We start from the raw sequence: 12,991 nt of genomic DNA on the forward strand, positions 1-12,991 counted from the left end.
AAAACAAGAGAAGAACAGAGTGAGTACCTGGGCGGGGCAGACCTGGAAAGTTAAAGACATATGGGGACCAAGTCTGTTTCTTGATTACTACACCCAGGCCACGGCCAAACCTGCTCCCCACCACCATGAGTAAATGAAGTAAATATGTATGTCCCTTTGTGTGTGTGTGTGTGTGTGTGTGTGTGACAGAGAGAGAGAGAGAGAGAGAGAGAGAGAGAGAGAGAGAAAGGGTGGAAACTGGGAGAGGTGAAGGATTAGGCCTACATTGATTTCCACTCCATCTCAGACTTCATGATGCAGCTGTGTGGCATAAATCATTTCACCACGACCTCTTCATATTGTTTTTGTCAGTAACCCATCCATTATCCTTTTGCTTTCTTCAAATTTGGGTAGCACAACTGCAATGTAGCCTTCAGTGGATAGCTTTTCTTCAAGAATAGATGGCTTCTGGAGAATGTTTTTATTTGCTTCCATCAGTTGTACTCTAAAATAGCTAGATAAAGCATATTTCTCTCCATTGAGTGAAATATGCTTTATCTAGCTATTTTAGATAGCTAAAATATCTATCCTCCACTTAAATTTCCCAGAGACCTTGTTCTGAAGTCCGCTATAGTTGGTACCGATCTGATAGCAAATTCTTGTAATTGGTTTTCTACTTTGAAGAACTGGATGAGGTCCTGTCAATGTGATGACACATATTCCAGCTAGAGTACTGTTGTATAAAGTGATACTCACAGGGTTTTTCCTTTGACATCTGCTTATACCACTGAGTAAAGTTAGAATTCATGAGTAAGTGACAGCACTGCATGTTTCACAGCCTTAGGCTCAGTAGCTGTGGCCTGAATTCCTCTCCCTATAAGGTTGTAAGTCATATTGAAGTAGAGGTCAACCTTACTCTGATATGACATTATCTTAAAAATTATTCCAGCAATGACTCTATTCCCAAAGAAGGTCATAGAGGTAATGGGAATTACAGCTTCAACATAGGAACTTTAAGGGGGACACAATTCAATCTATTGAAGAGGCAGAGACCACAGGAAGAGAATAAGAGGGAAACCCCTTCAGGAAACAAGAACTTTGTAAATCTCTGCTTCTCATAAACTTCTGAATTACTCACTCTTTGACCATTCCATTACTCCCCTTTTCTTAAAATTTTATCTACTTATTTCCTTCTGCCAAGAATTTTCTCCTTTCCCTTTCCTGTTCCTTCCTACCCCAATACTGTGTGCCAAATCCTATCTGACTGTGACAATAAAAAGCACTATCTTTGGGACAATACAGACCCCACGATTTAAAGAGCCCACTCTAAACATCCTTAACCATACTTATCAAAAAGACACAAAATCGATTAAAAGCAAAAACTTATGTCTTTCCTAAGCCCACATACTATTCTTTTCTGCATTCTATATCATGCTCCAAGTACCTATGACCCCAGAATTTTCCACCCAAAATTTTGCAGGTATGTTTATGGCCTGTTTGGAGAACTTTGTGAATCAGTCCTTCAGAAGGTGGACCACAGAACTAGAGGGAATGTCCCTAGAAAATGGTGGTGGGAAAAAGAAAGAGACCTCTATTGTCCTCTGCTCTGTAGACAACAGAGTACCTGTAAAACCAAGGTCAAATACCACTTCCATTTTCTCTGTGTTCCCTGATCCACTCATCAGCCTCTGTCCCCAGCCCCTTGGTCAGGCATTTCACCTTAAACTCTTTAAGGCCACTTACCATATTTTTTCATGGCTGGAACTGTATCAGTTATTGTTCGACTTTGTGATGGTTAATTGTTTTATTGTCTTGACCTGCCTAAAGGAAGTCCTGTTAGCTTGTAAAATATTTTTTATGTGTCTGAGGTGTTTCTGGAAAAGACTAGCATTTGAATAGATAGACCAAAGAGAAGAAGATCCATTCTCACCAACATGAATGGGCATCATTCTGCCTAGTGAGGACTGAATAGAACAGAAAGGTGAAGAAAAGGCAAATTATCTGCTCCCTTGTTAAGCTGGGACATCCATCTTCTGCCCTTGCATGTGGAGTGTCTGGTCTTGGGCCTTCAGACTCAGGCTGGGCTTCACATTATTGTGTCCTTGGTCTCAGGCATTCAGATTTGGAGTGGAACTATATCACCAGCTTTCCTGACTCTTTAAATTGCAGGCTGAATTCTGCATCTTAGCTACTTCTGTAATCATAAGCATCAGTACTTCTTTAAAAATCTGTTTCTTCAGATTATAGTTTAGATCTTCAGTATCTCTCAGAGACCCGTTTGTTAAGGCTTGTTCCCCAGAGTTTTGCTATTGGGAGATAGTTGAACCTTTAAGATTCAGGGCCTAGGAGAAGGTCACTGAGTTATTGGGCATATATTCCCAATGGGCATTGTGGAACTGCAGCCCCTTATTATTTCTATTCTTTGTTTTTCTGGTTGTGAGTTTGTGTGGGCTTTCTCTCATCCAGTGAGGAGGTCCACAGAACAGGGTAGAGGAGAGTGTGGCTATAGAGTAGCTATTCAGGATCTCCAGAGACCAAGCAGGAAGCAGGTCTGATTTTATTGCACAGTTACTATATATATATATATATATATATATATATATATATATATATATATACACTTAGGCAATAGCTAAGCAGATTATAGGCAGCCACCAGTACAATTTTTTGCTAACTGTCCTTGCAGCAACCAATCAAGGAGCAGGCCATAGAGCAAGTGCAGGGACTGCAACACATGGCTTCTTGCCCAGGGTTGTGCCTACGGGTAAGTGGTCAACTGCTCACACATCTAGCTCCAGGGTATTGGCCTGCCACTCAGACACCCTTAATGTATGCCATGTATGCAGTACTTCATGCATCTGTCCCCACATGAATTGAGCAGTTTTTTTCCATCACATACTTCCACCACATGAGAGGATCAAAACATTAGGGCCAATAGAACACAGACTTGAATGTCCAAAACTGAGTCAAAGTAAAACTTTTTTCTTTATAGGTTGATTATTACAGTACTTTGTTATAGTGATAGGAAGCTGACTAGTACTACATCCTATTGATTCTGTTCCCCTGAAGCACCATGGGACACCATCCTTAAAACTTTTGAGTTTATCTACTCACTGTTTTCTTCTTCCCTAAACAAACCTCTAAGCTTCTTAGAGACAGTGACTGTGCTTTTTCATCCTTTTATGTGGAGTAGCTGAATATGTAGATACTAAGCAAGTCTTCATTGAATACACTCAGAGATTTCTGGATGAAATATGAGATTTTGCAGATCCAGGAAGGAAGCTTAATGTAATAAGGAGTATACTTTGGAGTTGAACAGTCCTGGATTGTGACCTATCATTTTGTATCAGCAGATGAGGCAGGGTCACTTCTGAATTCTTTTAAACCTGAGTTTTCTCCATGAAGGATGAAGGATGATGTAGGAATGTTTAGCTAATCATGGTGACAAAAGGACAAACAAAAACATGTGAGATATGTCTTGCCAACTTGTTTTAAATTAATGCTCTAGTGATGCCTGTGAAGACTTTAATGTTTTGAAGCATCCACTATCTCCAAGATCTAATTCAGTAAGACTACAGTGAGTACTGTTAGTCTTTAAACATGCCACCAAGTGACTCTTTTAAAGCACCAAATTTGGAAACCACTGTTCCAGATTCTCCTTATTGGCCTTTCATGAGATAATGGGTATGGTTGGTCTTTGGTGGAGACTTAAAATTTATATCATATTTTATGAATGCAGAGCCCTATATTAATTGCCTCTTGAGGTTTGTTTTGTGAAATATACTTTGGAACTGCCATAAAAATATTTGAGGTTTCAATGAACTTACTCTTGACCTTTTGCCACATTTAATTATATTGAACATAATAAAGTAGGTAGATTCATTATTGGAAAACAAAGAAATAAGCAAAAAGACCCAACAAATTGAGTTACAATTTTTTTAGAGTTATAACATGCTGACTATAGGTAACAGCAATGTACTGATTCCCAAATATTGCCAACACTAGCAATTTTAAATGTTCTTACCATACAAAAAGTGATAAGTATGTGAGATAATGCATGTTTCAGTCAACTTTTTAGCTGCTGTGACTAAAAGACCTGACAAGAACAACTAGAGGAGGAAAAGTTTATTTGACAGCTCACAGTTTCAGAGGTCTCAGTCCATAGACAGCAGACTACATTCCTCTGGGCTGGAGGGGAGTCAGATTATCACGGCAGAAAGGCATGGAGGAGGAAAGCAACTGGGAACATGGCACTAGAAGCATAGAGAGATTGATCTCATCTCATAAAACATATACTCAGAGGCACACCTCCAATGACCCACCTATCAAAGAAGTAACATTGATTGGGTTAAGGCTCTCATAACCCAATCATTTATTCTCGAAACCTCTTGTATTGTCTCACACATGAGATTTTGGGGGACACCTCATTTCTAAATTATAACAATACATATGTTAAGTAACCATTTAGCCATTCCACAGTGCATATTTCAAAACAACATGCTGAATAGAATACATGTATGCATATTTTGTCAATCTAAAAATAAATAACAAAAATTTTAAAAATTGAAAAAAAACAAGTTGAATTAAGATTTGTTTGTAACTTTTAGCACTTCAATAACTTTTTTTTTTTAGCTGAATAGATATCTAGTTGTTGAATAGATACTCTTGTATAACTCTTGTTGTAATTTCAACAAAATTCTGTTCCATTTCTCTAGCCTTCTCTTCCTGGCTAATTTCTTTCAAAACAAAGCCCAGCATTCCACCAGAATAATGTTGCTGTTCTGTAAGACTTAAACTTTGCTTTACTGAGAATTTCTACTTTATCTTCAAAATTGAAGTGAGCAACCCCTGGTGTAATTGTATTTGGAGAGAAAGCATTTAAGGAAGAGATTATGCTAGGTGAGTTTATAAGGGTGAGGCCTGAACTAAATAGGATTTGTGTCCTTATAAAGGGACACTGGATTATTCTCTCTCTTTCTCTAAAGCTGTGAACAGAAGAAAGACCAGGCGAGGACAAGGCAAAAGATGAGAGAGGCCTCCCCAGAAACTAAACTGTTGGCACCTGGAATTTGAACTCTCACCGTCTAAAACCATGAGAAAATAATTTCTGTGGTTTAAACCACTCAGTCTGTGGTATTTTGTTATGGCAGCCTTAGATGACTAATTCACTATCACTGTGTGCTTGAAGAAACCAGCTTCTTTCTTGCCAGCCCTTGCTACACAGGTGTGCACAATAAGCATAGATACAGTGCTAGTTCCTTATTGCTTCACTACCATTTAATACAAACTTTTTGCTTAAAACAATACCCATTGATTATCTCACACTTTCCGTGGATCAAGAGTGTGGGCCCAGCTTAGCTGGACCTTCTGCTCAGTCTCATAGGATTGCAATCAAGGGTTTGGCTGGAACTACAGTCACATCTGAGGTAAAAAGTCTTCTTCCAAGTCCAGAATTGGCAGAACTTATTTCTTTGCAGCTGCAGAATTAACAGTAGCTTTTTCAAGCTCTGCAGGAGAAATCTGAAGCTTCCAGTTTCCTATAAAGAACTAATCTCACTAGGTCAGGCTACTGCTATATTTTGGATCTGAAAAGCTTACCAATGGACCATGTGTTAAAGGCTTGGTCTCCAGAAAGGTTCTACTCGAAGGTGTTAGAACCTTGAGGAGGTGGGCCTAGAGGGAGGTCTTTAGATCATCCGGAGTGCATCATAAAAGGAACTCAGCCCCTTCCTCTTCCTCTCTTTTGCTTCCAAGTCATGAGTGGTTTTCTTCCACCATGAGCTTCTGCCATGATGCATTACCACAGATCCAAAGCACAGGGCCAGTTGATCAAGGACTGAAGCCTCTAAAGTTATGAGCCAAAAGAAATATTTCCTTTTATAAGTTGATTATCTCAGGTGTTTGTTATGATAATAGAAAACTAACACACCCACTCAGTAACTAATTATTTGAATCTGACTTTGATTGATTCAAAGTCAACTGCTTAAGGCCCTTAATTACATCTGCAAAAATCTCTTCTTCTTTAGAATTCATCATCTGCACAAATCCTTATCAAACTCAAGGGAAGGGCTTTATACAGATTGTATAATCCAAGGGGTGAGAATCTTGAAGGGCATCCTAAGTGTCTGTTTACCATAGATAGTTTCTTATTACTATTTAACACTAAAATGTAGGCCCAAAGCTTTGATATGTGGTCCCTGCTGCACTAAAGCTTAAAAAATGTGCAAATAAAAATACTTTTATGCACATAAAAACAATGAATGGCCACAAGGATTATAAACAGTCAAGTTGGCAGGAGTTCTGAGAAGCTCTCTCTATCTAGATTTAAGTCTTTTTAGAGAACAAAGTATCATCTAGACCTTTAAAGATAAACTGAAGTTAAATCAGATAATGAAACAAAACTGAGTTTTAAACTGTGCAGGTGTATTTTGAGAGACTGATGTGCCTTTGCTATTGAAAAATAATGCCGTTTTTAGAAAAAAAAGCATCAGAAGAAATGCTTGTTTTGTAAGTGTATAACATTTATTTTTCTTCATGTTGTCCTCTTTTATCTATAACATTTTAACTTAATTGAATCAATATTTCTAAATATTCATTTACCATAAACTTTTCATTGCTTGCCTTTAGTCACCAGTCTCTATCATGCAGTCTTCTTAACTTGTTACTTGGATTAAGTGGTTTCATTTAGAAAATACATAACAAGGCAGAGAAATAAGTGTAGTTTACTATTACCATCATAGGACAAGCTGGTCATTCCCTCTTTCCAGTCCAAAATGTCTTTATTTGTAAACTTCCTTGCTTACCTAGATTTCTTTGGAACCTCAGGATAAACTATTTATCCTTTATTATTGTTATATATTTCTACAGTATTTAAGTTTTTTACTTTAAAACTTTCATCTATCTTATAATTACTTTTCGAAGTATTATCCACACTAGGTTTGAATATATCCATGGACATGGAGTGTATCTTCTTCACTGTTGGTGCCTAGCACCTGGCACTGTTATTTACTGACCAAATGAACAACAATTATGATCTATGCTCTTATTTCAATATGCCCAGTCAACATTTAAAATAATCAGACAGTGGTAAGGCTTTTCAATGTTATGTAACTTGAACCAGTGATAAGTCTTACATGTGGTCTTTGTCCAATTTCTGATACCAATAATATAATACCAAAGACTGTGAAAGTTATAAAGAAGTTTATTTTGTCTTATGGTTTTGGTCCAAAGTTGAGAGGTCTCATCTGGAAATGGCCTTCTTACTGGAAGAGAAGGCAACTCAGGCTATCATGTGGTTAGAGAAGGGAGAGCTAGACACCTATACAAGCTCCATTTGTTAGCAAACTTACTCCTGAGATAACCCATTAACTCATTAATCAATTAATTACATGAACTGAGTAATATATTCATGAGGGCAGATCCCTAACCACTTCTTGAAGGTTACATCTGGTTCCATTCCCTAATATATCATAATATTTCAACATGAATATCAGAGGGCAAACTATTCTAAACCCATAGCACTACCCATTAGAATATTATAAAAACATTGATCTTGTTTTTTTTGAATAGACGGAGGACAAGTAATGGCAGCCCCATCTTCATAGCATATTGAGGTAGAAAGTCTTGGGGCCAAGTAGAATCCTTAAGGGTGCAAATTCAGGATGGTCAGAGGACTCACATCATAAGACAAGCCCTGGTCAGAAAAACTAAGTTGAATGCTAGCATAGTGGTAGTACCTGACAAATTCAGAAGGCAAGGTATGGATGAAAATGGGGAAATGTGCAGATCAGTAGTCAAATGTTAAATGGCAGTATGAAATCAACTGCAAGGAAAGGATTCAAAAGTGTGGTTTAGAACTAAGACTTTGAACAATAAGAGTAGACAAGAATTCTTGCTTTATATTGTGCCTTATATATGGTGTGCCCTTTGGAAGGAGAATAGGGTGGGCTTGGTGACCTAAGAAATAACACAAAGTAGGGGAGTTTTCATGCCCTAAGTTTATCCCTTTTGTGGATATATAGGATAATATTCTCTGATATTTGTAAAGCTCAACCTATAAATGAGCCATAATTATTTTATAATGTTGTTTCCTGTTGAAACTAAAACATTTCCCCATGGATCAATGCTATGTGAAGGTTAATTAAACTTTTAAGATAATTCAAGAGCACTATACAGGATTTTCCCAAGACTATTACATAAATGTTTATATGGATATTTTAGGGAAATTGAGTGGATTTTATCTTTTTAGATTGCTTTATAGGAAATGGTTCAAATGTCAGTGTTGTGTTGACCATTTCTCAGTCATAAATAACTTAAATAGTTTTGCAATTAACATTGTTTTGTTTGAAAATTATATATATATATATATATATATATATATATATATATATATATATATATATATTTTTTTTTTTTTTTTTTGATTTCCCCATCTTGTGGGAGTAAATGCATTAATTTCCATTTTAAGCTTTTATTTGATGCTAAAATTAGAACAACTTGTTCAAATCCTTTAGTTTTTATCTTAACTATTGCTAAACTCTTACTGAACATCTTGGCTTAACTTTAGTTTTGGAAAACTATCAAAATCTTTTTCTTCCTCATTAATTTCTTCAGATTCAATTTAATTTTCATTTTCTTCATTGGTGAATTATTTCATTAGTCATCTCTTTTTCCAGATATACACCTTAATTTTTTTCTGCAGTGGCTCATTTTAAATAGTAATTCCATGTTTTCTTATTTGGGAGCATTATAACATGTGTGTGGTATAAGTTTGGTTACATATTAAACTATTACCTGACTCAGCTTCAGGACTACGAGGAAGCTTTTGAAGTTCCTCTCTTTTAACCCCTTTTAATTTACAGATGGAGAAAAGAAGTTCAAAAGGGTAAATAATGTGTTCAGTATCAAATGACATTTTAAAGCTGAGACATAATCTGAATTGGGATGTCATGAATGACTTTTTTGATATACCATACTACTTTACTTTAGCATTCAGATTTTAGGCTAGACTTCTTTCCTATGTCCAAAAGATGTCACATGTGCAATTTTCTTGCAAATACCATAATTAAAAAATATAAATATATTAACAGACTGTTTAGATGGAAAGGGCCATAAGCTTATGCATTTCCTCTCAAACATTAAACAGATTAGTTTGTAGTAATAGGACACTGAGACCATTAGCATCAGAGAACTTAGTTTTGAAGCCATCCGCCCTGAACGGTAGAGATGGTTCACAAACATTGCTTAGTAGTTTACACTCACAGGAAAAAAAAAAAAAAAAAAGACTCAGCCACATTAACTTGTAGAATGTGGTAATGTTGAGTTGGAGTAGGAAAATGTTGCACTGTGATTGAGATACTTCCACACTACAGAGGTTACTCAGATTTTAATCAGTCTTTCAACTAGCGTTTTACTGAGTTCACATGGTCAGACAGGGATGGAAGGTGTGTTCTCTGCCTTCCATATGCTCTTAATTTGTGCTTAAAAGGAAGAGGTGATAGAAAGTTGGAGGGGAGGCTCTAGAAATCATTGGCCACTCCCTGGGACAGAAGGAAGAGCTCACACTACAGTGATGATCTCCTTCTCAATTTGTGTTTCCATTCATCTGATTTTATTGTTCCTGTGCCATTTCTCCCTTTGCTGCCCACTGTCCTTGTTCTCTGATTGCTCCCATCTGCGCCAACCTTGTTGTAGTTCTAAAACTATTTATTATAATTGTTCTCTGGAAGAACTTGAGGTCCTATGTTGAGGAACTTCATATTTTCCAACAAAAGTAGTGTGAAAATTGCACATAAACAAGAATTATTGTTTGAGACAAGCTCATCCAAGACAAATCATCCACACTACCAATTTCTGGCACAGCCCTATCGCTAACCATCCATCTTATTCATACTTGAGGCTCAAGTGCCTGTCTTACCTCATGCTCTTTCCTTCCCTCCTTATTTTCTGACATTTTCAGTTCTTGCCAAATGTTTTTTGATTAGAAGTTGCATAAGTTGCTACCTGGTCTGTACTGGTACCCTCAACCAGCCTGTGATTCATATTGAGTACCAAAGCTCTATAATAGCAGGTTGGAATGAGTGTATTTTCTGGTAAAAGTTTTATTGTTAATGCAACTGCTACTCAGACCTGGAATAACTAGTTGAAAGATGTAGGTCAGTTATTGAATTATGAATACAATTTGTCTTTAGCAAAATACAATTTCTTTATAATGGCATTGGGGCATACAGGAGAAAGACTGGGGATCTTCGATGTCAGAACTAAGTAATGGCTACAGTTTCATGTTCTCTCCCTTAGTTTAGAGGAAAATAATAATTGTCTACTTTCATGTGTTCCTGTTGTGAAGTTATGTGGAATATCACATTTAACCTTCATAGTAATACTTTGAAGTAGATTACTGTATTCCCATTTCATAGATGTGGAGTCTGAAGCTTGTTGAGTTTATAGTAAATGCCTAGCCTTGTCACAACTATTAGGTGTCAGTTTAAGGATTGAACCCAGGTCTGTCTGTCTCCAAGGCTTGAGCTCTTAATCACTGTATTTTAATGGGGCTCACTATTGCTCTTTTTGGAAATGAGTTTTATGTTCTTATCTCTTTTCATTCAAACCATGGGAAACTTATTTATTGTATGTCTCAAACACACATTCTGGTAAAAAGATCCCAAGTTACTTCACGGGAATGAGCACTCACTATTAACTTCATTTTTCAACAGAGCATTAGGTTAAATGACCTTCCAAAATTTTTCCACCTCTCAAAGCCTGTGATTCTGGAGCAGGGTCTTACTCTTTGGAGAAACAGTCTATCCAAAGAGTGCCCCGCCCCAAAATGGGAAGTATGTGAGGGTCTCCCAATGTATTAAAAAAGCCAAAATTATACCCTGACCCAGTGGGAAACAGTACATTAGCTCCCATTTTATGTCAGGCAGACCTAGGTTCAATACCCTGATGTGCCACTTATAGCTGCATAGTCTCAGATAAGAAATCTTATTTCTTAGAGCCTAATATCCTTTTCTGTAAAATGACAATAAAAGGACATTTCTCAGAATTGAGATAGCATTGGTAATAGTACTGAATTCAATCTCTTTCACGTGCTCTGGACATTGTGCTTCCTATCATTCTAATTTGACTATTCACTTGACTGTTTCAGTCTTAATTTTTTTAAGATGAAGCTCATTTCTTAAAATACCATTACTTTGAAAAATCATGATCATTGCAATTAAGATAAGGTATATCTTTTCAGAAACAAAGGCTTTCTTAACCAATGGACAACTTATAGAAATTCAAAATGATGGGTGACTTCACAGATAATACAATCCAGACTTACTATTTTTCACATCAGCACTGAAGTCTGCTCAGGAAGCTAAATAAATTACATAGCAAATTGATACAGTCAAGGCCAGACCATCTTTCTCCTAATTCCAGGCCCGATATTTTTGCTGCAGAATGCTGATGAGCTCAAAGTAAGGATTAAAGTTAGAAGGAAGGCTATTTAAACCACATTACAAATATGACATTTATATGTACTTTATTTCTGTTTGCATCCAAGTAGTTGTTTGCACATTAAATATTATTGGAAGTAAAGAATTAGGGCAAAAAGGGAACCTAAACAAAAACTTAGATTATGGAATCCACCAGACCTGCATTTAAGAAATGTTTTGGTTATATCACCTTGACATTTAAAGAGTCTCAGTTTCCTTATCTGGGGAATAATGATCATACTTTTCAAGTTGTTAGAAGTACTAAATGAGATATTATATTCAAAGCATTCAGTAGAGTGATAGCACACATTCATTATATCATAAGTGCTTTTAGTGGTAATGATATTAACATAAAGCCAATAAGAACCATCGCGGTCATCATTGTAAGTAACTACCTCATCCTAGCATAAATTCACGTTAGCAGAATCAAAAAATTTTATGATTCTGATTTCTAATGAAAGTCAGTAGATTTTAGGATCAAAGAGATGCACTGCATTTTGAGGTAGGTAAGATGACCTTTGACTATAGCCTTTTCCTGCCACTGACTGATTTAGGGAACTTTCCATAAGTACCCAGAGAGAGCTGAGTAGTGAACCAGTGCTTAAAGTTACAGTGCATGGGATTTTCCAAAATATGACCAGAGAAGAAATGCTATTTTTACTAGAAAGACATTTGTATTTCTGTGGCCTTAGGTCATCTATGGGCTAATAAATAATTTAGAAAGATATTAATGTCAAATAATGACAATACTGTAAATGACTGAATAAAACTAGAATTATAAACAATTCCCATTTGTCAATTCTTCTATTTAAAGGGTTTTAGTAATATCAAGGATAGGTTTGAGCAAGAATGTGTACTGTTGTTTTTAATAAAGACTTTGGCTAAAGGAGCTGGTTTGATATAATGTAAAAAACTTTAGGGAAAACATTATCTTAGTTTTTTCAATTTTGTCTCGAATAATTATTGAGATGCATTTTTCTTATCATGATATTTTTGAATCATAAAAATCTGAAAAATTAAAAATAATCAATTCCTCTTAATTCTGTTATACTCTCCAATCTCAGAAATGCAGGATTTGCTGTTTTAAAGTGAAAAGTCTCCTAAAAAATCATAAATTCCACAGTTCATCTTATATCAAGAAATCTAGTATCTTTGGGAGCCAGCAAAAGCCTCTTCATATCTATTTGCAAATAATCTCTTTAATTACTGGTATTAACTGCATTGGTGAGAAAGTATTTATTATTTAGAAATGTTTTTATTAAGTTGCTGAGGGCTTTGCTGAGTTTCTGAGGTTGGCCTACAATTGTGATCCTCTTGCCTCAGCCTCCAAATCACTGGGATTACAGGGGTAAACCACGGCCTGGCTTTCAATCATTTGATTCTTTTAGTCCAGTTAATAACAGTATGTGGAAGGAATGGGAAGATATGCTGAACAGGAAGCAGGCTCAATGCAAATTTTGTAAATTAATTCAATATGGAATCTTAGAATCAGTTCCTGGAGCCCAATCTGATTAGACACTGTAAAAACACATTGT

At 36.2% G+C, this 12,991-nt stretch overlaps 1 pseudogene; it reads right to left on the reverse strand.

The window, feature by feature from the left end:
- Nucleotides 1-314: 314 nt before the first annotated feature.
- On the reverse strand, nucleotides 315-808 carry LOC143380700 (protein Abitram pseudogene; annotated as a pseudogene).
- Between the last annotated feature and the right edge of the window lie 12,183 nt (nucleotides 809-12,991).

Source organism: Callospermophilus lateralis, chromosome 14, assembly GCF_048772815.1.
Source record: "Callospermophilus lateralis isolate mCalLat2 chromosome 14, mCalLat2.hap1, whole genome shotgun sequence".
Taxonomy (NCBI): domain Eukaryota; kingdom Metazoa; phylum Chordata; class Mammalia; order Rodentia; family Sciuridae; genus Callospermophilus; species Callospermophilus lateralis.